Genomic DNA, 23410 nt, shown 5'->3' on the forward strand with positions numbered 1-23410 from the left:
GGACACAGCAAACATGTAGACAATCTTCTCAAGATAAACCACAATGGAAAAGAATGTGTGAAAAAAAATACATACATATATATATATATATATGTATAACTGAATCCTTTTGCTTTACAGCAGAAACTAACACAACACAATAAATAAGCATACTTCAATAAAAATTTTTTTTTTAAAAAAGAAATATCTCTTTGGTAGCATGTAACTTTCATGTTTACTACCCTGTGAATTACTATTGCTCTTTAGTAGATGTGATTATCTTTGAGAACTAGTTACCACTAGTTTTAAGCTTTTAGGATTGATGTAATGATGAAGGTCTTATAATTCTAGGTGTTCTTCTGCTCTCAGCTCTGGCAACAGGATCACAGAGAAAATGCTCACGTTGCCTCAAACACCCACAGTATCAGAAATCAGAAATACACACACCAAAAAAAGGTAAATAACTTTCTAAATAATTTGCATGGAAATGAAAAAGTACATGGCAAAAAGATATTACTTTGGGCCTACAGAAAATGTTATGTTAAAAAAACTATACTAGGTTACAAACTAAATCACCATCTCCCAAGTGATGATCAAGTTACTGCATGTACAACCATCACTAGAGCAGGACGGGCCCATGATGTGACTGTTGATCTCTGACCCAACACTTAGAGCAGGATTCTACTTCACCAAATGTTTCCTCAATCAAAAATAATAATGAAACTAGGAACAGCTTATGAAGCACTCACTATATGCCAGACATGGTGGAAAATACCTTCTATGCATCAGCTCAGTTAACCCTTTCACCTGCCCATGAGCGGGCCTGACCTTCCTCAGTCTACAGAGGACAATGTGTCACTTTGCTCCAATTCTTAAGCACAGTGATCAGGTCCGGAACAAAATCTCCAACCCAGGTCTCACTCCACGGGTTGTGCTTCTAACCACCTTGTAGCTGACACTTTACTCCTGTTCTTCGGTGTAGGGAATCAAAGCTGGGAAAAGTAAAAATACTGTATTTCATTATCATTTATCACCTCACCAAGACTTGGTGTTCCCCTGTCAGCTTCAAATTGCTCCTTTCCCTCACAACATGAATGACTACAGTTTCTTCTTTCCTTTCTTTTAGATAAGCAAACCTGGTATTACAAGAGCTAACAAACCATGAAGCTATATAAGAGAACCATAACATTCTAAAGAATCCTTCGGTCTAAGCATGTGATGAGGCACTCCAACATCTTAAAAAGCTAATTAAAAAAAAGTTTAAATATAAGTACTGTCTTCACACTCATAGGCCTAAACAAATAGTCCACTAGATAAAACTCCTGAGTGGATACAGAAAAGACTGATGCTCTGTTATCTTACTGAACTTCTAAATTACAACCCCCAAGCTTTTTTTCACGTGCTGATGGGGTCTATTGTAATGAAGCCATTAATAGAAAAATAACCCAAATTCTATTATTCAATATGACATCTCTATATGTACAACGATGCATCTATTCAGAAGTATCTGTACGATAAAACGAGGTAAGATATACATACAGCATGATCTTTTGTTCCAAGATGATACGATGATTTCTACCATCTGTGCATAGACCAGTTCGAGTCTATTTCACCTTGAGACATAACACACGTAGAGACAGACCTTTCCTCAGGGTGCCCAGGATTGTCCAACACAGTGACTCTGAACCCCTTCATTCCTGCACACTGGGTACCAGCCAGGACCACCCTCCAAATCTGGCTTCTAAGTGTCCCCTTTCCCCCCAACTCTGAAGACTAGAGTTTCTTTTTTCATTTCCTTTAACAAACACAGCTGAGATCAGTACCAAACAAACCACAGGGGTAGCACTTGACACATATACAGTGTTAATGATTCCTGGTTGAAGGCAAATGTATGAATCTACAACCACACTCACGTCCAGAAACCACTTCTATCAGAGAAATGCAAATCATATCGCAAAGGCGCGTCCTTGTAGAACTCAGCAAAGGTCTGCCTGGGCTCCAACCTAGAGGTTAGACACGGCGCTTCTCCCAGAATCTGCCTGTGCTCATTACCATATTGCAGGAGTGGCTCCCAAAGCCAAGAATCAGTTTTCAGAAAGGCCAAGGTTCTCAAATAATCCGGAGATTTAGGAAGGCAGAGAAAAGACAGTGGCATCACATAAAAGCCAAGGAACAAAATGACCTATTCCTCCTACATCAAAGCTTGAGGACTTCTAGAGCACACTTTTAGCACGACCTTCCATGGAGGAAGCCCAGGAAGACACAGATGTCCTTTGGGTTTCTAAAAGGAAGGTACTTACGTGAAAACCCACCAGTCACCACGCTTTGCCCAGCATGACAGTGGCCACCCTTCCCCACGGAAGCACAGCCTGGGACCCACCAAGTTTGTGGAGCTGTCTACTTGGGTTGCTTGGGAATAGGCGAGGGGGGAGAGGGGGGCAGGGTGGGCAAGGTGGGGGAGAAAAGACGGACTTTCCCTTTAAAACTGAACAGAAGCTGATCCCAAATCACATGACCTTTTACCGTAATTTCTATTAAAATCATTTCATGTCTGGTTGCCTCTGCTCTCCTAGCTCATTTGTATTGTTTACAACAAGTCATTGCACTGGCAGTGAGTGGGGGCTGAATCCATGGTTACCCGTTTTTACATTCACTAGTTAAATGGAATGCAGTCCTGCTGTGGGTTTCAGGGAACCAGCTCTTAAGAAACCACAATCCAGCTATCAATCAGCCTAATCGGAGAGAAATTAATCTTATAAACCCAAGTATTGGTACATATTAAAAATTGATGGCGAAGGGGCACGGGCTTTTTATTGGTTGGAGTTACGAAAGTGGCCAAGCTGACATTCGACTTAGAGCTTCAGAGTGTTTGGTCTGTGGTCTCCATCTGACAGCCGTACATGTGCAGCTAAACAGCTTTCAAGAGTAACACGACCACCCTTGAAAATAAATCCTCCTTCCCCCCACCCCCACCCAATTTTGTGAGCATTTCCTTCACCTGGTTGCTCTTAGGATCCAAAGAGTGCCTGAACAACAGTTCAACCAGACTGCAAACCAGCAAAGTAACTTAACCAGATACACACAAGCCAGTAAAACATCACACTGACAGCCTTGGGTAGGATTCAATTAAGACAAAAACCCCAGTGGAATGCTCTTTATGAGTAAATTAAAACTGCAAACTAATATGTTTCATTGAGAGCAAAGACGGTCCACTTTCATTATACTGTCCATGAATTTAGGTGGTTAATTCTTCTAAAAACATTCCGCAAAGCAAACTTGTTTCTCAAGATGGACATGCTCAGCAATTATTATTCCTAATCAAAATTTACAAGTTTTCTAGTTTAACGCCCACCATCATCGTCCCACAAGTCACATCTCCACGCTAAATGAGAACAGCAAATAGTTAAAGCTAACATATTACAACCCCATCTACTGCAAAGTCACTGTATCAGAAGCTAGAATTGATTTGTTTCCTCAGAACGAATGGAAAATGAATGTAACAAAACGTCAGAAAAATCCCTCCTGCACTGCTAATCGGATATTGTATAATGGTTGATTGCAGCTCTGCCCTGTCCGCTCGCTGCCTAAATCGTACATACTTACACGTTCTGGGCTCTTCCAAGAGTTTGGTGCAGTTTCAAGGACAAATGTCTTAAGGAAGCCTCTCTACTGTGCAGCAGGGAGTCTAGCGCGGATCTGATGACAAGAGCGCGGTGCTAAATCTGACAACAGAGAAGGAAACTTCCTGCGTGCAGAGGAGATCTTGGAAAGTCTCGGGGTTAAAAAGGCTGCTTTGAATGTGCTGGGTGATCTGCTCCCTGGTTGTGTACACACAGTAGCAGCTGATCTGTGTTTGCAGCCCTGCAGAAAGGAACCTTTACTGAAAACCAATGGTATCACATTTCAGCAGAGCTGGTGCCAAGGGCTGGAGAGCAGAACCACCTTTGACAACTTCACACAATTCAACCCAGCAGACTTACCACAGGTCACAGAGGAGTGTACAAGGCATCTCTCCCCTCCCACCCCATCCCAGGTTTCACCTCGAATAGGTTAGCGCAGTTCCCTGGGAATCTAAATACTGTTACCGGCTCGACTCTGCCAACAGTACAAGGTATTTCCTGGACTTTTATTAAACATAGTCCCCAATCCCTGCTGTCCTGACCTACCATGGACTGTTATTTTTATAGAATTTTAAAAAATGAACCCTAATTTTTAAAAGGCACGGCTCTCTGTTATACAAAACTTCAGATCCATGGTAGGTTACTAATCCCGCGTTGAGTATTTCAGGCTCCCTGGACATTCCTCACAAATAAACCGAGGAAAAATAAATCAGGATTGGAGACCTGGGTATACCCAATTCCAAGTTCAGAAGTCAGAGTTTTCAAATTCCTGTTTGGTTGGGGGCCATCTTTTTTACTGTTGATTCTAAACTGGCCACAACTATAAAACTTCACTCCAGGTGGACCTACTAATAGAATAGGGCTCTTGGGATTTTAGGATTGGGCAAGCAGAGCATGAATATGCTGTTTGGTGCAGCATCACCTTCTTTACCACCCTACGATGGAGGAGAATGGAGATTCTAGACCTTGCCAGCTCCAAGAGGGAAAGTGAAGAGTGTGGGGTTTAGGGCCGGGGTGTTGACCGCTGGGGCTAACGCAGTCCAAGTCCCTGGTTAACCACCTCAGTATCTGTGTGTGCCCCAGTGTCCTTTCTGATGGCAAGTCTAGGCTATGGTATAGTATATGGTCTTTTCTCACAACTGCACATCTGACTTCAAAGGGTAGAAATCAGGGCTGATGGTTTAACCAAAGGCCGTGTTCAATGCGTCAGGCAGCACAGGGCAGTGTTCACCTGCTTCTCTGAAAGCTGGCCCATAAACTGCCTGGGCACCTGGTCAATTACCCACATCTTTTGCTTTTCATTTTGCCCACACTATGGTTCAGATGTAATGGTCATTCCCTACCCTGTAATGTAATGACAGCTTCCTATCCTGACCCGACTGCTGTCTACCTACTTGAGATTGAGTTATTTAAAATCTTCAACTTCTGATTCTTCACCTATGAAATGGAGACAGTATATCTACCATTCAAGATTACTGGGAAGATTTAAAGAATAATATAGGTCAAGGGCTGACCCTAGGTGCCTGGTATGCATGCATTTATCAACATTTACCGCGCCCCCTCAGAACAAGGCCCAGGGCCAGAATCAGGGGTACATGTCAGCTGAGACATGACCCCTACTCTCAAGCACAGTGCTTCCAGTGTCTTTCCTCCTTTCCTCCTGCAAGGTGTGTAGTCTCCATTACACACCAAAAAAATTTTTCAAATACTCAGTCCCATTTGATTCTATGATAATCTAATAAGACAGATAAACCTATGCCCATTTTGCAAGTGGGAAAACCATGGCTTAAAGAAGTGAGAGTCACACAGCTTGTAAATAATAACTGGGGACTTCCCTGGTGGTACAGTGGTTAAGAATTTACCTTTCAATTCAGGGGACACAGGTTCAATCCCTGGTCAGGGAACTAAGATCCCACATGCTACAGGGCAACTAATCCCAAGTGTCAGAACTAGAGAAGGCTGCGCACTGCAACAAAGACCCAGACCAACCAAAACACAAAACAAAACAAAACCTGTAGCCCAAAATTCAATCCAAGTTCTGATTCTGTCACCATACATATGAATTTGTCACATAGCATTCATTTTCTGTACAAATCTACATTGTATTGTTATCTTAATAGTTCTTTGTGCATTATTGTACTTCCCTAAAGATAGTGTTGGAGAAGAGAATGGCAAGCCACTCCAGTATTCTTGCCTGGAAAATTCCATGGACAGAGGAACCTGGCAGGCTATAGTCCATGGGGTCACAAAGAGTTGGATACTATTGAGCCTCTGAGCAAAGACAGTTTAAGTCTTTAAAGAGAGACTTAAAATTATTTTCTATTCTCTTAACAGACCTAGCCTGACACTAAACATCAGATCAGATCAGATCAGATCAGTCACTCAGTCGTGTCCAACTCTTTGCAACCCCATGAATCGCAGCACGCCAGGCCTCCCTGTCCATCACCAACTCCCGGAGTTCACTGAAACTCACGTCCATTGAGTCAGTGATGCCATCCAGCCATCTCATCCTCTGTCATCCCCTTCTCCTCTTGCCCCCAATCCCTCCCAGCATCAGAGTCTTTTCCAATTAGTCAACTCTTCGCATGAGGTGGCCAATGTGTTTAATATATTTTCCTAAATGTAAAAGCAACTCAAGCTGGGTTCATTTACTCCTATGAGCACTCTCACAGGAAGCCATAGCTTCTCAACAAATAATGGTTGGGAGGTTCTTTGTTGCCGTCCAGTGTCTGTGCTATATCTTCGTGAGAGCTAAGTTGCTTTAGTCGTGTCTGAATCTGTGTGACGCTATGGACTGCAGCCCACCAGGCTCCTCTGTCCATGGGATTCTCCAGGCAAGAGTGGGATGCCATGCCCTCCTCCAGGGGGTCTTCCCAATCCAAGGATGGAACCCACATCTCTTATTTTACCTGCATTGGCAGGTGAGTTCTTTACCACTAGCACCACCCGGGAAGCCCATGCTATGTCTTCTGCTGCTGCTGCTGCTAAGTTGCTTCAGTCGTGTCCGACTCTGTGCGACCCCATAGACGGCAGCCCACCAGGCTCCCCCGTCCCTGGGATTCTCCAGGCAAGAACACTGGAGTGGGTTGCCATTTCCTTCTCCAATGCATGAGAGTGAAAAGTGAAAGTGAAGTCACTCTGTCGTGTCTGACTCTTCGAGACCCCATGGTCTGCAGCCTACCAGGCTCCTCCGTCCATGCGATTTTCCAGGCAAGAGTACTGGAGTGGGGTGCCATTGCCTTCTCCAACTATGTCTTCAGTTACTTTCAAATAATTATACACATGTCAAAGTTTTTAACATTGCCTCATAATTAAACCACCCCAAAACTGTTTTCTTCATTGGTTTAACATATATTCTATACATATATCTATACAAAACCCAATGAATTTTGATAGGGAACATTTAATATTTACTTTTAAATTCAAACTTGATCCTTAGATATCTCATGATTTCTAGGTTCCCTTTAGTTTCAAGGTTTGACAAGTCACCAAGTATAGAATTACATTGATCATTATCTTGTGAATTAGAGCAGAACACACTGCCAACCAACCTCAGGTAAAACCCAAGCAGATTTCTGAAGCTTTTAAAAAAATATGCTGTCTGCACAAACAGTCCAGATTCCTTCAATAATTCTTGATCTACTGCTTCACTTTAGGTTTTGAAATGTAGTCCATTTCTGACGGAAGAATTGGCTAGACACTTATCAGTGAATCCTACATAAAAATCTTTTTGAAAGAGATCTGTATATAATCTAGAATTTGGAGTTCAATTGATGCATTACATTAATTAGTTCTGTTGTATCTTGGAAATTTTTCCTTGAATGAAATTTATATCATTATTAATTAGTACTTACTGCCAAACAATGATTCCTTCAGCCTTAACAAAAACCCAGGGAAGTCTAGATTAACATCAATGTCAAGGCAAAAGTGGAATGACAGGCAGTGTTTGAGACAAAGAAATCAGTGACTGGATTCATTGTTTTTGTTTCCAAAGTCATTCACACGTGTATTTAGACAAGCTGTGGCCATCTGTAAGGGCGGGTAAATATGTGCACTGGCATTGCATACATTAGAATTACCAGGCTTGCTCCATTCAGCTGGCCAGCTGCATACTATTTCCTGCTTCCTCCTTAAATAAAATATTATGTGAAGTACCCACCACATACTTGGTCCACAGTTCTTGGACCAGAGTGGACAAGAAACACGCTTCCCAAAGACCACTCTGGAGCTAAACAAATCGACCTCAGCCTTGGGCAGACCTGTTCAGCATGAAGAATTGCTTGACCCAGTGACTTTTCCTCACCATATAAAAATACAGAGAATATTCAAGCGCTTGTACAGCCATGAGTCTCACTCAACTCCCACAACCATCTTGGAATCAAATGCTTTTCTTATTTACATGTTTACCGATACGACAAATTCAGAGAACTGAATAATTCCCCAAGGTCAGACAGGCATGAATGGCCCAGGAAAAATTTCAAAATGCATGCTCAAACTGTAATTCCAATACTTTTCCACGTAATTCACATACCATATTCTCTTCAGGAAGAATGTGCATGCATTAGCTTCCCTCTTTTTCCTTTTGGTTCCTCATCATACAGATCAGTTAAATGCAGACCAAGCTCTTTCTCATTCAAATACACAAACACACACACACACATGCCCGCATGTACACACACCCACCCATATGCCTCTTTTCTACCTTCAGCTGCCTTCTATCTTTTCTTCTCTCACATCTTGGCCAATTACTTCAAACTGAATTGTTTCTCTACATTTTTTTCACTTTCCCACTTTTCAATAATTGGCTGTCAAAACCCAAATCATATTATAGGTGATAAACTTAGGTGTACTGCTAATTTACACTATTCCCAGGGAAAGAAATATTTTGCAACCCTGTCTCTAAAAATCCTGAAGTTACTAAAAGTTTCATTCATAATTTTTTTTTAAGTCCCTTTCAGATACTCTGTAATAGTTTCCATCTATCTTTTTTAACTTCCATTTATATGTGTATTCTCTTAAATATCAACCCTCCAGAATCTAGATAAATGATAAACTATCAGTCAGTTTTATTGCCTTTATGTTACTCTCATCACTTGTTTCATAACAGCACTGTTTTTTTTGCATTTTTTTCCATCACTGATGTACAATAATTTACTCTAATAAGTAGTGCAAAATTTTATGGCCTCGCCTAGTAAAGTCATCTGCATTTAAGATTATTTTCTGTGGGAAAAAAAAAGCTTGAACTAATAATTAATCTACAAATGAAAAATTTCAGTGTAAAACTTGAGTGTCTAAGTTTCATGAGGCTTTCATTTCAAACCCCTGAACCTGAGCTGACTTACTACTCTACACATTAACATCTCCAGTCATGGCGTAAAGGCTACGCTTATGTAAATACTTAGCTTATAGAAGAGAAATAACCCAAAGTATGATTAATTGGTTTATTCATTATTAATCAATCACTTAATTCAGAATCACTGGAGACCATCAAGGCACACCCCTTCATTTCAGAAATGAAGAAACAAAGGGACAAGGTTCTCAGATGAAGAGGACAGGCAGGTCATACTATAAACTCTGCTCAGGACCATTTTGACTGTCCCTGAGCTGAAGATCAATGTTCAGTAATACCCATTAGCTAAAAAGCACAAATTTCTAACTCTGATGGATCCAAAGGGTCCTAAAGGTATTATGTCCCATTTCTGTAACCTTTGGAAAATAAATGTTCATCCTAAATAGAACATGAATTTCTAATAACCGAATTAAACGGTTCATCTAAATAGCCAACTTTGGATTTCTCTCCACACATAATAACTTGGAAAAATATATAGCCTGTGTTTACTAGAGCGCTATAGCCACAGTCTCTAAGAAGAGCTATAACTTGCTAACAATTTTCCTGATTTATGTTTGAAAACATACAGGGCATGAAATGATTTCTGCAACCTTACATTTTCCTCAAGAACACTGGTAGGCAGAAGATAGGTTCCAAAAATAATGCTGGATTGCTTGTTGCAGCCTCTTTTTTAATAGAAATGTGTGATGGGCAATTATACGCGCTCCTCCAAAAAAAAAAAAGCATCATTAGATTTTTTTTTTTCCTGATTAAGAAAATTTTTAAAAAAAGAAGGAAGGATGAGGATGGAAAGAGGAAGGGAGTGAGGAAGGAGACCGTGATAAAAGCATCTCTTTTCATATGATGTTTACATTATAAAAACTGATTGCCTTCTTGCATAAGAAAATGCAATAGATATTCTTCTAAAGAACAGCTTATAGATAATGTATGGTTACAAACCATAACACGCTTATACAAATGTTAGTTATTTTCTGTTATCAGTGTTTAACATATATGGAAATTTACCTCACAATCTATAATTGTGCTAATTAAAACAAGTATTTGTGAATATAAATTATAATGGTCATAAAATCAGCCTTATTAATCTAATATATCTTAGAGTGAGATTGAATTTAAATGGGTCACTCTGGTAACACAGATACAGGAAAACACAGTTTATCCTACCACATAAGTATCAGGAGTACAAAAGTTTTTCTATGCTTCATATAAAGTTAGCATCCTAAATTTGAATCTTCCAAACAGTCAAAGATCACTGTGACAGCTACGCATATTTGCCACGTTAAAAACAAGAATTCATTTGTGTAAAGAAAGAAAAATCAGGACATTCATTAGCGAGCATCCTTTATAGGGCCCTATCCAAGTTATTTATTTTACCAGATGTGCCATCTGAAACAGCTGTAAGTGTCCATAAGTAAATAAGATAGCTTTAATTCTCCAGGGTCTGGCATGTGACCACAGGAATTCTAAACGTATTTAACCCCCCTTTTGTGCTAACTATGATCATTCCCTTGTTTACACAAATAAAAGTATCTTTCACAATAGAAATATAAACAGAGGCCTGACTTAAAACTACCAATGATTCTTCTTCACAAGCACAGGTATTACTGAGCATAATGGTATAAGCACATTATAAAATAGTTTAAGGTGTACATATCAGAAGGAGAATGGGAGGAAGAATTTACATCCAAGCAGCTACGGGGGGAGTGAGCCTTCGCAATTGGAAATCATTCAGGCACTTGAATGAATGGCATCTAATTTCCAAGGAAAAGGAAATGCCCTAGCTATGTGAAAAAGAGTCTTAGCATCACTACCATATGTTCTTAGGGAATTTTTATTTAATGATTTCCAAAGATATTTCCAGTGACCTGAATCTGAAGATTCAAAACCGGAAGGTGGTGTGTCCACTTTCTGTACCAAAAGACTGAATTATTTTCTGCCATCATCTCTCAAAAGAAGGTCCTTCTCCTTGTTGGCCACCACTTACCACTGATTCCAGTACAAAACACTATTACGAAAGTAATGTAAAGAAGATGGTTCTAGAGGAAGATACTTGAACTTTCCTGCAGCACCCTATGCCATTTGCTCACCTGAGGCCATAAGGAGCATATAGGACTCCTATACAATTCCCTACTCTGATTCCTAAGGTCCACTTACTCTACTGGAATGACACTGCTAACCTCAAAAACTAAATTGTAAAGCAGATTTCACAGCTTTTTAAAAACTGACAACAAAGTGACAAGAGAAAATTTCTTTGTTTGCACATGAGGTACATATTTTGACTTTATAAAGATACTGTAAGTGAATTTTAAAAAATCAAAATATTCTGAAACTAGGTAATCATGACTTCAAAACGGCAGACTCTATTGTTCACAAAGAAATTTTCAGTTGGGTTTTTAATACCATTGGTTCAATGGAAAGATTCGCCAACTGCTCCCTGGAGAAAACAGAAGAGATCTGCATTTAAATAGAGATATAGTATTTCCAAATGCACAGTACCTAGAAGGCAGATACTGTCCAGGTTTCTTAGTAAGTTGAAAGTAACTCAAATGGTATTAGGTACATTTCGAGGCTGTAGCCTCTTCATTGCACAGCGCTCCATCTGTTTCCATACCTTTGCTTTTTCCTCTGTGCATTCTTTGTAGTATTTATCCCAAGAAGTTAAAATTAAACCTTTCTCCACTGCAAACTCCCCACACTAGCAACCAGCAATTACTAGTGTACACATCATTTCTGGTGTGTACAGAAAAAGACCACAGAAGATAGGTTGGCCAGAAATGTTAAATAATTGAAAAGTATAATGACTTAATAGAGGAGTAAGCTTAGTTTACAATGCAGCCCATTTAAAGCCATAAAGATACTGTGTAAAAATTTTATCTTGTGGTTGACCATTACATATCCTATCTATTATTCAAAAGTATCTCAACATTGTTTTTCTTCATTAATGTGGCTTTTGGCATTTCCCTCAAAATCTTTCTGTTCCCAGCGTTTTCCAACAATTTTGAAACAAATACAAAATTCCTACTTTCTATGTCATAAATTTCCCTCACTGGGATAATGAGATCTCCAGTGTCTAATTGAAACCAATTTCACAGGTCAACTTGTAAGGCAGCCTTTAACTTCCTTGGATGTGATTTGTTTTGCATTGAACACAATCAAGCACGCACAATATTAAAAAAGAAATAAAACAGGGCTAAAGCTACTTGCATGGACACATCTGTAAAAAAAGAGAATCTCATAAATAACCTACCTTCCTGGGACACATTAAACCAGGGATTTGTCTATATTATTAAATGTCACAGGGCATCAGGAAAGTTTTGCCTTGACTGTTCAGCTAAGGTAAGTAGCAAGTTCATGAAGAAGAAAAAAAAAAACAACACAGAGAGACACTTGGGATCAATTTCAAACATAAGCCCATTACCTCCGGCAGGCTCTTGCGAAAATTCTAGCTGCAACTGAAATATCCCTGTAAACAAGGTTCCTGAGAACAGCCTCAAATATTCTTCTCAGCAACACCTTCCCTCCCAGCCCTTCGGCTGCCTGCCTACGAGGGAGGTTGGTTACACCTTATCTGGCTGTCCTGCCATCTCATGCTGATTCAAATTCAGAACTCAAAGTGAAAGATGAAATATCTTCCAGATCACTTAATATTGAAATCCTGTCGCAGTAATAAGTGGTGCTCAGTTGGAGATGGGAACATGGAACTCTCTTGGTAACCTTTTAATTTCTGAAAAAATTGTACAGAGTAAATTGAGTGACACAGACATAGAAACCAAATGGATCGACCTGCTCTATTTTGTTAAAGCACCACCCATCAGAAGTTCCCTTGACTCCCTTGGCAATCCCCCCTTAATGAAGACTGGCGGGTTTCAGTAGACACTAGGCACTAAGATTTAAATGCTATTTTGATTTGCTGAAGAAATGATCTTTTATTGACATTCATCTCCCCAGTCAATGGACAGCTCTCTGTGTTATATGATACCATCCTCCACAGAAACGCTTCTAATTCTCCATAACATGAGTGGAAAGAGTTATGAGAACTGTTTTTAATAAAAAATAACAAAGCCATGCTTAACAGACAGATCTATATTTGAGAAATCATCTAGGCCTGTTTCATGATATACTCGATTCTTTTCGTATTTAAAGGAAAAGAAGCCCCATCACGTGACTTCATCTCCATCCATATTTTCAAGTACCTTCTTCTGTCAGCTATTCCTCAGCTCAGATCTGAGAACTGTTCAAATTTCCCTCTCCTCCCTACAAGGACAGAAAACTGTTTCTCAGGTTGGTTAACTCATTTTGGTAACATCAAACCTACTGGACAGGAAAAAATAAAAAAGAATCCAGACACCCCTTTCCCATTCCCCAACCACATCCCCTGCCTTCCCCTGGAGAACTTTTCTTCCCCTTTTCTCTTGCCTGCTGCTTCTGAGTTTGGGCCTTTTCCAAACACACTCCCCTATTTGGACTTTGGGCAGCGTGAGAAACAAAAGAGAGTCTCTCTTCAAAACTAGACCAAGTCATTCAGCTGCTCCGCACCACTTCAAAACATCCCCAGGTCACTTGCTTCTTGACTTAAAGTATTAAGCAGGAGTGTTCTGAAAAGAGTAGGAAGTCATACGTGGCCCTAACAGCTGCACTTAACTCACATGCTGAGCATTTCTTTCTTTTTTCCTCTTTTTTCTTTTTTTTTAAAGAGAGAGAAAAGGTGTTATTTTCAACATTGCCCTCTGGTTTGGAGTAGCAAAAATCACGTGCTTTCAGTGTCTGCCCGTGTCTTCTTGGGAGGCCACTGGTGCTTGGCCCTACAACACCAACCCACAGCAAACAAGCCTCCGTAGCTGAAACCGCCCCGTGTGGCAATTCACAACATCACCCGAGCAAGCAGGAGAGAGAAACACAGACAGAATCACTCCACAACATCGAGGCACCGCGAGGGACTTCTCCAGGCCCTTCCGGACTTTTCCAGAAATGTTCATTAAGATTCTGAAAAGGGGGGTGGGGGGGGTGGGTCAGGGAAGGGAACAGGAGGAGAGCTTGGCCCTCTGTGTGTCTCTGTCTCTGAGACTCTCATCACCAAACATTGGGGGGGTGGGGGGGAGGGGGTCTAGCCTGCAGATCCATCGGAGAGACTTGAAGGCTAGAAGGGGGTGGGTGGTTTGAAATACTTAAATGACGGTCGGGTGACCTCCGTGTAACTTCAGAGAGTCCCACGGGAAGGTGAACGCGTTGGGGAAACACAGAGGGTGAGGCGTAGAGGACAGGAAGGAGACACCTAGGTCTACAGCAGCAGCAAGCACCAGAAGGATTTTTCCAGCCCACGACAGCGGTCCTCAACTCCGGACACCACCCTCTCCCCAACGACCCCCTGCCCCGATCCCCTCGCCCCCTAGGGCCCCCACCCCTACTCATCCCCCACCCCGGTCCCGGCGCCCTAACTCTGCCCTTACTCTTTGCCACTTTCCCAAGCCCTGAAGTCTCGATCCAGGAAGGGGGATGGGAGAGGCGTTTTAAAGAACAAATCTCATGGAAATGAGAATTGATCAGTGTCTCTAGCACACACGCGCTGACAGTTTTGCAGTCATGGTAAGGCGAGTCTACGACAGGGGGACAGTGCTCATGGTTGTGTTATGGAGGGAGGGGTTGCTTTTTTTTTTTTTTTTTTCCTCCGAGAGACTCTAAACAAGTGAAGGGGGGAAGGGGGGGGAGCAATAGAGATTTCCACCAGGACTGCAAATCAAGGATGCCCCCGATGCAAATGTCTGTCTCCAGATGTTGATGATAAGGGTTTGGACCAGTTACCTTGGCAGGGTCAGAACTGCAGCAGGTTAAGCAGGTGAGTCGTCGGGGATTTTAAAGAAGCCGAAGCCGGTCGCTTTGGCTGGGAAAGTCTACAAAACCCCCATGCAGGAACATTGCACATCTTACACACGCCTCCTTTAACTGGGCTCCCGCGACCTCGGGCGGGCGAGGGGGTGCCGGCCGGCGCGCCGGGGCCAAGGGCACGGCCCCCCGCTGGGCCCCCGCGGGTGCGGGGCCGGTCTGGGCCCCGGGGTCCGCGTCCCGCGCGGCTGTGCACTCACCGAGCCGGGCGGCCAGGGGCCGAGGGGCGCCCGCCGCTAGCCGGAGCGCCCGGGCGCCTCCCTTTGCTCTTGGTAGCGTCGGTCCGCACTCCCTGTGACCCAGGACGTCATGATGCCTGTCTGTTTTCTCAATGATAACTTGGCAGAAGAAGAGAGAGGCTGCCAGGTTCTCCTCGGGTGGTTACGTGGTATGTGCACGTTTCTGTTTGCATGCCTTTCTCTCTCTCCCTTTTGCAAAATAAATATCTAGATTTCTCCAAAAAAAAAAAAAAAATCCCGGCACTGTCATGATTTGATTGCATTATTGCGTTGGCATAATTGACGCCTCTGGGTGTGTATTTATGTGTCTGTGCGTGTGGGTTTTTTGTGTGTGTGGGTTTTTTTTTTTTTTCCCCTTTAAATCCTGCTGCTGTTACTGCCGCCGCAGCCGCCGCTGCCGAGAGGAAAGCAAGCATGCGTTCATCTTTTGTCTTTCATTTTACCTTCAGGGTGACATTCAGTGCCAACGGCTCCCTTTTGACCTTCGCCAATCCCCGGCTGGGCAAAAGACGTTTGGGGAAACTTGGGGGGAGGGGAAAGAAGCGCCCCTCGGCCCCGAACGCTGGGGTCTCTGTTCCTTCCAAGGCCAGACCCCAAACCATCCCGACCCACCGCCCACCCCTGAAAAACCATTTTCCCTTCTACCCACCGGGCCCAGGCAGAGAAGCGGCACCCAGACAGCAAGGAGCATCCACCCAGGGCCAGACATTCCTGTTCTCGGCTGGCACTTGCTGACTTGCATCCCTCAGTTGCATTCCCAGCGTGTAGGCCTCTCACAACTGGAGCTATTTTTGTCTCCCAGAGATGTTCCTTAAAGCCCTTTAAAAATGGGGGGGGGGGGGGGGGAGGGCAGGGAAGAAAAAGAGAGAGAAAGACAGAATAGGACCAACTCCCTATTTGAGGGGCTCTCTGGACACATCCGGAAATTTGGGGGTGCTCCCGGACGTCTGACCCACAAGGGGAGTTTAAAAGGGCAGAAAGGAGAACTACCTTTTATTTGAATTCTTCTACAACAGCAAGAAAACTTTTTTTTTTTTTTAATACCAAGATATTATTGCTGATCATTCACTCTATGGGTCACTTCTCTCATGTTCTCTGGAATCAGTAGGGAAGGTCTCAAAAAATATTCCTTTGTGTTTGTTTCTGCAAACATGAGAATGCATTTTAGATGGTGTGTCTACATGACAGGTAAAACGGAGGGCATGTCTTTTTGTAATCTGTAGTTTACATCACTTGTACATTGGTATGTTTTACGTAGCTTCTATTAATCACAGTCTTGTGTATGTTCATCACTACAGTACTATGCATTGCTGAAAAATAAAAATCTAGCATGAGGTTTGGCAAACACTTTGCCCTTCTTTATCACTAATTCCCCACTTGGGGTAGTAGAATGGGCTTAGGATTTTTTTTACCGCCCCCCTCCAAAGCCCCTGTTGACCTTGGTCACCATCATGAATAAGTGAAGTCACTGATTCAAATTCCTAAAAGATGACAGCAGAAGCCAAGTTTGCAAAATAGTAAGCATGAAGGAGAGTGTCAAATCTGGATGAGTTCAAAAGTTTTTCTCCCCAATCTGAGAAAAACTTTTGAACTCATCCAAAATAATCTTCAGCTGCTGTAGGTTTAAAAACAGTTTACCTATTTGAGAGGTTGGCTCCATGTAATGAAAACAACAAGTCAATTCCTAGGGCTTTTCCATTTCAACTCACAGATCAAGAATCACTAGCAAATTCCAGAGGGAAGTCATTGTAATTATGCAAAGACCAGACCATTTACATTGGAGCAGAACCTCACTAAAATAAACCTAGGGAGGGTCTCAGGACTCCTGACTTAGTACATTCCAGAAGTGAACTCTATCTCATCACCCTTAATAATCAGACATAGTTGTCTAGCTTTGCTTATCAGTCTTCTTGGAATGCCCAAAGGATGAATCAGTGTAGTTTTGTCCCGTGTTTAGAGGTTATCAGGGTCAAAGATGATTCTAAAGAAGGCAGAGTCTATTCAGAACTCTTAAGGAGACATCATCTCTCCATGTTCTTGGTGACTTTTCAGTAACTATCCAAGAGGGACTCATTAATATTCCATCTACCAACTTGGTTCTCCAGCTTGTTTACTTATTAACCTCAGAACTAGACCCTTAAAGACCCACTGCCAAGAGAAAGAACCATCAAAATGTGACTAACTTTAATCCCTTGAAATTCAAGTTTTTTTGTTCAGACAAATGCCTTCTGTGCTGTTTTGTCACCAATCCACATGCTTGTGCAGGTCACCAAGCAGTTTCCTCCCCCAGAGCTGAGCTATTGAGCAACCAGTATTGAGGCGACGAACTCAAGCTCTCTGGAGGTTTGAGTAGATCCCTTGTAAGCCCAGCTTGTCTAAATCCAGTTCCGGTGGGGAACTGGTCTCTCTTGTTTATTCAAGTTCAAACTTCTCAGGCTACTTTCAAGTCTTTATTTTCTGGCTTTATCCTAAATATAATAGTTGATATTGTTGTAACATGTTCAGTTTACAACTGATTGTACAATTGAAGTTGTACAATTGTTTGTAACTTCCCAATCAAACCAAAGGGCGTAAAAGCGCTAAGGTGGATGGAACATATACAAGGCACTGTTCTAACCGTGTGTTTAGAAGTAATAAACCTAATTAAATCTTCTCAACCTCAGTGTGAGAGAAGGGTTATTGGTTATTCACATTGTATCCCCCAAGAAAACAGAGGGACAGAGAAGTTAAGTAATTTGCCCAAAGTTACACAGTTGGGATTCAAATTCAAGTGCCTTGAGCTGCCATTGTTAAGCTCGTTGCCTGTCTACTCACCTACCTACTCAACTTGCATCCCAACTGTCCTGCAGTCAGGCTAGACACCCACTGCCCACGGCACACCTTCTGTTAACTCCTACTCCAATGTCATTGCCCAAGCATTCAATGTGATTGGTCAAGTCCAAGTCAAAATTTTATTTTGCACACAAAACCATTATTTACCATTCTTGAGTGTGATCATCGTCTCTGTTCTATGGTGTTCACTTCTACATATGACATCACTGTTATTTAACCATTTCAGGGGTTTGCTTTTAACTCTCCACTCTCAATTCCTTTGTAACAGGACTATAGGTTTTTGAGTTTTGTTCCCTGTCTTTTCTGGCTTGCCTAACAAAGTGCCAAGTACAACAACTGGTTCTCGTTAAACAGTTTCTGATCACTCATTGACACAAAAGTGCCCTTTGGAGAGCTTGGATGCCAATGTTTAATTTGACAGACATCGAACATTTAACATAGCAAATGTTTTATCCTTTTAACTGGACAAAAGGCAAGTTTATTTCTCCATATTTCAGACAGGCCCTGAAAAAACCAAGTAAGATCATGTGAAGTGAAAGTCACTTAGTTGTGTCCAACTCCATGGAATTCTCCAGGCCTGAATACTGGAGTGGGTAGCCTTTCCCTTCTCCAGGGGATCTTCCCAACCCAGGAATCGAACCGGGGTCTCCTGCATTGCAGGCGGATTCTTTACCAATTGAGCTATGAGGGTAGCCCAGGTAAGATCATAGGCAAAACTATTTAATTGGAGAAGCATATTCTTAAATGTATATTTTTTAAAATATTTACTTATTTGGTTGTAAATATTTTCTAAAAAAATTTGGTTGTACCTGGTGCTCATTGTGGCACTCAGGATCTTTAGTTGGAGCATAGACACTCTTAGTTGTAGCATGCGGGATCTAGTGTCCTGACCAGGGATTGAACCTGGGCCTCCTAGCATTGGGAGCACATTGTCTTAGCCATTGGACCACCAGGGAAGTCCCTGGGGAAACATATTCTGATGGGGTAGAACTTAATGAGAATGAGGGAAAAGAGTGGACACATATATAATTGTAATATTTGTAAGGCAATTAGACAATTATGACTTTTTAGCTTTTATGAACATTTCTCTGCTGTATTTTTAATTTTCTAAGTGTCAAGATACTCATTTTCCTGCTTTAAAAGATAGGAAAATAAGTGGGGAACCATAGTCCCTTGTGATCTTCTCTTGGATCCACTATTGATCGGGTGATATCTGGCAAAAGACTGAATCATTCTTAACGGCAGTTTCCTTCGTGCACAAGGAGAAAAGTAAGCAGTCTAGTAGGACTGGATTTTTGGAAAATACAAAAATATGCTGGGGAGCTCAGGTAAAATTAACCACAACTGTATTTCTAATTCCTGAGTATAGTTAAGAGTAGCTCAGAAAAAAAATCCATACACCGAAATATGTTCAAACTTACTACCTTTTCCAAGATGGCCCCTTTTATATGAGATAAAATGATTAATAACTGTGTATACCAGTAACCGACCATATCAGCCACAATGTTATTAGTCATTATTCATACTTGCCTACAACTTTTCTCTCTACCACAATCAGAGTGTTGTACAACCTTTTTTGAGGTAAATGGGTTCAACCATTTATGCCTTGATGAGTTAAGATTCAGGTGTTGCTATCCTGAATTAAATCATGAAGTTAGTTGAAGAGCACAGGTATATGGTGAAGACAGGAGGGAGCTAGAACCAGAATGGGACCTCTTATATATTCCCTGATGTAACTCATTTGGAAGACGCTTCTCTCTGTGTTCCTTTCCTTATTTATTCCTATGCGTTGAAAAATTTTAACTCACCAACCTTCTCATCAGGTCTTTGTTAGGATAAAGTGAAATGGCAGGAAGGAAAACACTCTTCCAATACAATGAAATACAATCATGGCAGATGTGCCTCATTTTACACTAGAGTTGTGTCTCTAAAATTTTTTTACAAACTTAGTAGAGCATAGAAAGACAAGAATTTAGGTCCTCTGGCTGAGGATCTAAATTGATTTCTACTACATCTTGCTAGTTATAGGACATCACAAAGTCCTACAGATACTTAGGCTTATAATCAGAATGACAATACAGATCAATGACCCTATCCACTCCATACTTGAAAGACATTGTCCAAGTAGTAAGAACAGCCATTTATCAACCAGGACCAAGTTCATAAGACCATTTCTTTAAAACAGAAATGCATTCCATGCCTTTTTTATGAAAGACCACAATATCATATAAGGCAGAGGTCCTCAACCCAGATTTCATGCTCCATGAATGAATAAGGGAGTCTTGAAGTTGTAGGCAACATGTGTGTGTGCCTGTGTGTGTCTATGCACTGCTCTCAAAAAAGACCCATACGTCTCATCACATTCTCAAAAGGGTTCATGACTCCAGAAAGGTTAAGAACCACTGACGTAAGAATAGTTTATTTTAAAAACTGAACTTAAAAGAGAATAACACATCCATTTCAGCCAAATGTCATGCTGACTACAACATGGAGAGTGTATAGTAATCACCAATATTCAGAATGATGGCCTTGAGACACAATAAAAGCTTCAATCATCAAAGAAATTTATTACCAAGGTATTTTACTGAATATGGAGAAAATGGGCCACCCTTTTAAAAAGATCTGAATATTGAATTAAAATAAGAAGGGCCCTCTGGTTTGATTTAAGCTGGCTGGACACTGCTGTGGGTACTAAGAAAGATGGATTAGTTTGGAGAAATACTCATTGTTTCAGGGAGTACAGTTAAGATGCAGGGCATCTGTTAGGTGCCAAGGAATGGACGCTGTGGGCAAAACTGTGGCAGTGAGGTGGGGAAGAGACATGGGAGGGAACTTAGCAGGAAAGCTGGAATCGACAGACTTTCCTGACTGGCTTGGGCAACTGAATTAGTGATAGGATGTTAAAGAGATACAAATAAAGGTGATGCTGAGAAAATAATGAATTTGGTTTGGGATATACTAAGCTTCAAGACTTGTGCAACAGCCGGATTCCACCAGCCTTAGCAGAGATTTAGACAAAAATCTGTAACCAGAGAATTTGTTTTGGAATCATCAGGAGATTGGCAGTGACTTGAGCTGGTAATAAAGATGGGGGGTGGGGTGGTTATCAATGTAAAGGACTTACAAGCATCTGACATAAAGTTGCATTTGTTGGAATAAAACCTAATTTGTAAAATATGAAATTATGTAACAAGGCAAAAGACTGCTGGGGATTTTAAATATCTGTAGACACCTGTATTTGTACCATACATTTCTGAATAGGGCAATAACTTTCAGATTTTAATTTTACACCTGGGGTTTTCTGGAGTTCTTTCATTTTAAGGCTGTATTTTCATCTGAGATATTTGCTGCCCAGGTTCAGAAGGGAGAAACTTTTCCTTGGCAACCAGGTTCAACTGGAAAAAATGATCAAGGTGTCACCTGATGCTACGAGTCACCGACTATGCGCTCAGCTCTGCGGCCCTGCCAGATGCTGACCCAGCAGAGGAAACTCGGTGTCATGGAAAGAACACTAAACTTGGAGTCAGAACACGCTAGTGGGAGTCAAATTTCTACCTCATATGGCTTTTGCGACCCTGGGCAAGTCATTCAACTTCTTTCAACCTGGATTTCCTGTTTAGTAACTTCCCTACCATCCTCAGGGAAGAATTTTTTGAGCATTGGTGGTTAGGTAATCTCCAGAGAGGTGCATGAGTGAACCTAACCACACACTTTAGAAGTCACCTTGAAGAGCAGACTTATGGATAAAGGCAGTGGCGGTGGGGGAGGGGGGTGGGGGAGGGTAGGAAGGAGAGGGTGAGATGATTGGAGAGAATAGCACAGAAGCATATAGACTACCGTATGTAAATAGCCAATGGGAATTTGCTGTATGACTCAAGGAACTCAAACTGGGGCTCTGTAACAACCTAGACGGGTGGGAAAGGGTGGGAGGTGGGAAGGAGGTTCACGAGGGAGGGGACATATGTACACCTATGGCTAATTCATGTTGATGTAGAAATGCAGAAATCAAGCCAATATGGTAAAGCAATTATCCTTCGATTAAAAATAAATAAATTCCAAAAAAAAAGTCACCTCGATGCCAAAATGCAAGCCCCCTACCCTCTGAGTAACAGTCTAGCGTGGTCCATCATGCCTTCTTCTCTACCTCCATCAACACACTTCTCTGACCGTATTTATCATACTTCAATTATCCTTACTATGTCTGTCTGCTGCTCAACTGTAACTGCCTTTAGTGTCACAGGTGTCTTAGCTCTCTTTTTAATTCCTAGTGCCTCGCACACAATAGGTGCTCCATAAATGTTCAATGAATAAACCGGGATCAAGGGAGAGCATTTGCCTGCATCTGTTCCCATTCCACGAAGGCTTGAGCTTATCTGGGAAATAGAAACAGCAGGGCCAGCCTTCCTGAGAGGCCCTAAGCTATAGAGCACAGGTGCGGTGCCTAGAGGGGCTTCCCTGGTGGCGCTAGTGCTAAAGAGTCCACCTGCCACTGCAGGAGGCACAAGAGACGCAGGTTTGATCCCTGGGTCAGGAAGATCCCCTGGAGCAGGAAACGGCAACCCACTCTGTATTCTTGCCTGAAGGGGTCTCTCTCAGAAAACTCCTCCATTTACTGTTTATGAAGCTACCTTACTGTACAGTTAGTACAAGGGAATAAAGTATGTCACTTCCTAATCATATGAAAACATAAAATACAAAACTGCCCCTCTCTCCAAAACATATAACACTGATTTCATCTGCCATCGATGTACTTTTATTCTTTATTAAAATTTTGTTTTTAATGGGACATTTCAAATATAAAGAAATTGAATAATGAATCCTCACATGTCAGATACCCAGATCTAGTAAGCCTAAATATGTTATCTTTTCTTTAGGGTTATTTTTTTTAAATAAGAAAATATGGCATTTTAAATACCAAAAAATAAAATAAATGCTGCAAACCAGATTTTACCAGAAAGCTAAGGAGAGGAAGAAGAGGGCGGGAGAAGGCATTGGGAACCTAAAGGGAAGTTGAGTGGCTGTCATGGCGTGGTGGAAAGGACCAAGAAAAATGGGACTGATGTCCTGTTTCAAAGTCCTTAGGAAATATATTAAACTCTTTATGATCAAATGATTGCATCTTTAAAATGGGATACTATTTAAGTATTGGAATTATTAGGAAGATGAAATGCATATGAAGGCATATGCCTTGTCCAAATAGGCAGCTGATAAAAGCAAATTCTCCTCTGTCCCCGCACACCGCCCGCCCCCTCCCCAGCTGCTGCCTTTCTTCCTTCCTACTTCTTTACCTTCCCAGAAGAAAAAAAGAATCTAATTCATTGATTTGTAACAACAGTCTACTTGGAAGCTTTTCTCTTGGCCAGGCTGCTAAAAAACAAGATCACAAGGATTAGCTTAAATCAGTGAGCTCCAGACTTTACCATATACTGGAACCATTTGAAAAGCTTTTAAAAGCTATCTCAATGCTCAGACTTCCTTAGTGGCTCAGACAGTAAAAAATCAGCCCGCAA

General features: G+C 41.6%; 1 protein-coding gene across 3 annotated transcripts in view; it reads right to left on the reverse strand.

Annotated features, from left to right (window-relative positions):
• Window positions 1-23410, reverse strand: part of ESRRG (estrogen related receptor gamma) — a 703351-nt gene that overhangs the window by 637443 nt on the left and 42498 nt on the right. Inside the window, exon 1 of one of the 3 annotated variants that reach the window (XM_070767941.1) lies at window positions 14749-14958. The exons of 1 other annotated variant lie outside the window; for it this stretch is intronic. The gene's annotated coding sequence lies outside the window, so the exon portion shown is untranslated. Of the gene's footprint in view, window positions 1-3582; window positions 3862-14748; window positions 14959-23410 lie in introns of those variants that run through there. One more of the 3 variants, XM_070767940.1, reaches the window with a different exon arrangement.

This window comes from Bos indicus, chromosome 16, assembly GCF_029378745.1.
Source record: "Bos indicus isolate NIAB-ARS_2022 breed Sahiwal x Tharparkar chromosome 16, NIAB-ARS_B.indTharparkar_mat_pri_1.0, whole genome shotgun sequence".
In the NCBI taxonomy this organism is placed as follows: Eukaryota; Metazoa; Chordata; class Mammalia; order Artiodactyla; family Bovidae; genus Bos; species Bos indicus.